Genomic DNA, 2,601 nt, shown 5'->3' on the forward strand with positions numbered 1-2,601 from the left:
TCTAGACCACTTTCCGAAATGAAGATTCTTGGACCCTGGCCGTACGCGTCGTTGGCACAGAAAGCAACTGAACATTGTTGAAAAACCTGAAGGCAACAGGTCTTGGCGACGGTGTTTTGACTTGGTGCGAACTCTCGTATGTGCGTGCAGCTGTGCTCTCTCTATCTCCTCTCCTTTCCTTTTCATCCCTATACCTGCTTCCCCCATTGCAGGGTAGCAAACCGGACGTGCGTCGGGTTAACCTCCCTGCCTTTTTTTTTATTTCTCTCTCTCTCTAGCAGCCGTAAAATTTATACGTCTAGGTGACAACTTATAGTTTTAAGCAAGTTTGAGCAAACTTCAAGGAACTTCAGTGGCCTGACTAATGAAGGACTGTATTGAGCACGCTTCGTTCCCGTAGTTATTCATCGCGTTGCACAAGGCTGAACAAGGTTGTTTTTTTTTTTCGGAGATTGTCGCAACACATTTCCTTCCGTATAAAGCTAAGAATCGCTATCCACATTGTGCTCTATAAAACATCACGATAGGGTGGGCTGTATGCAGTCCTCATCATTGTGTAATGTTCGTCCGAACCCGCATCACATTTTTCGAGTCGCTCCTTCAAAATGGGTAGTGCTGAACTCAGAAACGCGCCACGCAACATCGCTTCACCTGCTACGAGCGGCCACAATGGCGGTAATGCCTTCCTTGCCTCCTCTATTTCCTGCATTGATTTCTCCCTTGCGTGCCCGGCACTGTAGCGCAAGTGCCAAACACTTTACTGCACCTCGACGTATGTTGGTGGTGACGATAGTAGGAAGCGACGTCTGCCCGACATGCCACGCACCGCATCCCTTTCGCAAGTCGAAACTGTCGGACGCAGATTAGAAAGGCGCGGCACAGAGGCAGCATAGAGAACGGAGTAGCAAGCAGAAAAAATAAAAGGTGAGAGAGAGGCACAGGGAAGCGAAAGGTTATAACTTGCGTCAGCGGTCGGGTGAAACCCGAGTGGCTCCGAATGAATTATAAACGGTGGTTTGCTCCGCGACAGTGGTGCCAGCGTGCCGGATATGTGACGGAGACACACTGGCATCCCCGTCTCGCCGGCGCGCGCGCTCCGCCGCTAAAGCGACACTGTTGGCGACATAGTATGAGAGCCTGGAAAGCCCTCCAGCAGGCGCGGCGGGTGAGCGCTCCTGGCTTCTAGAGCCCTCCGGTGTTCGCCCCCTCCCTGCTTCACGCGACCCCCCTTCACTGCCTTACGTTCTCTCTGTACGCCTCCCCTCCTTCTCGGTGTTCCAAATGGAGCCAGAATGGATCCCATCAAATTGAGTTCCAGCCGTAGCACGCATGCCATTGCTTACTTTATGCTGCTACTGCCGGCCTGTCGCTATCGAGATTGGGAAGCTTCAGAGGACTAGGCAGGGGGCATAACTACGAGACCTCACGCTGCATGACGGAGAAAGTGAGAGAACGTAGGATAGGGAGGGGAAGTCTACGTGCCCATTGTAACGAGCCCCCTGCCCCACCCCTGCCAAACAGGAGTGTCGCGAAGTTGGCCCTAGCATCTGTTTTCTTCTTGTGTTATTCTTGGGTGGTCTGACAGTGGTTTGGTGGGGGTGAGCTAGCGCTGGGGGGAGGCGGGGATGCAAGAAGGGGAAGTTGCATGGAAGTCGCTCGCGTTGTGCTCCGGGATTTGTCGTGCGTTTTGAGATCCTAACCGATCTCCCTCTTGCTGCGGCAGTGTTTCCCGCACTTGTTTGTGAAAGTGCTTCAAGGGCGGTGTCTCACAAACGACGTTTTAATAAATAGATTAGTTAGTTTTATATCGGTCGTGTTCTCTTGTAGCCATCGATACACAATAATAGCCAGATCGTACAGTGCATTTCATGTATTCATTTTTTATATTTGAAAGCTTAAATTCCTTTTTTTCCATTTCGAGGTTCAATTGTTTGGAGTTATTTCAGGCACGATACATTCTTTTACGAACAATTGATAACCAAACATGGCAGCAAATATCAAAATTTACAGTGTACATTTTAATCTTTTTATAGGTTTGTTTTTCCTAGTTTTTACTTCCTTTCCTTTTTTTCCTTTTACATTTTTGTTGTGATGTTGTGATGCTGCTATCAATGTATTGTTAGTGATCACGATGACCCGTGATATACGAACGAGAGGTAATATTGCATAAAACTAGAGGCCGAAAAAGTTAACATGCGTGAACACAGAAGCGTACCGACAAACTGAAGTCATCGAGTAAAAGAATAGCGAGGCAAGTGTCCACTACCGACTTAAGGGTGCAATTCGGCCTCCCTATAGCTAGTTATCGCCATGGCTCAATAATCAGGTTCTCATGTAGGCATAAAACCGTAGTTGTAGGCTTGCCTGATTAGAGTTATATGCAGCGAGATCAGGAGCTGCGCAGCCTTTTGTACCAACATGTGCTTTTTGCGGCGAAATATGAATTTATTAGTGGCCTAATTTTGGCGAATTTAACTTCGTAACCGCACCTGGCGCGGTGAATCGGTGGCTATGTAATTAGGCTGACGAAAAAAGGGCTGCTTATTCTAATCGCTACCGCAACGGCCGAATTTCAATCGAGGTAATATGCAAACATGTTAA

The sequence above is a fragment of the Dermacentor silvarum genome, chromosome 6 (assembly GCF_013339745.2).
Source record: "Dermacentor silvarum isolate Dsil-2018 chromosome 6, BIME_Dsil_1.4, whole genome shotgun sequence".
NCBI lineage: Eukaryota > Metazoa > Arthropoda > Arachnida > Ixodida > Ixodidae > Dermacentor > Dermacentor silvarum.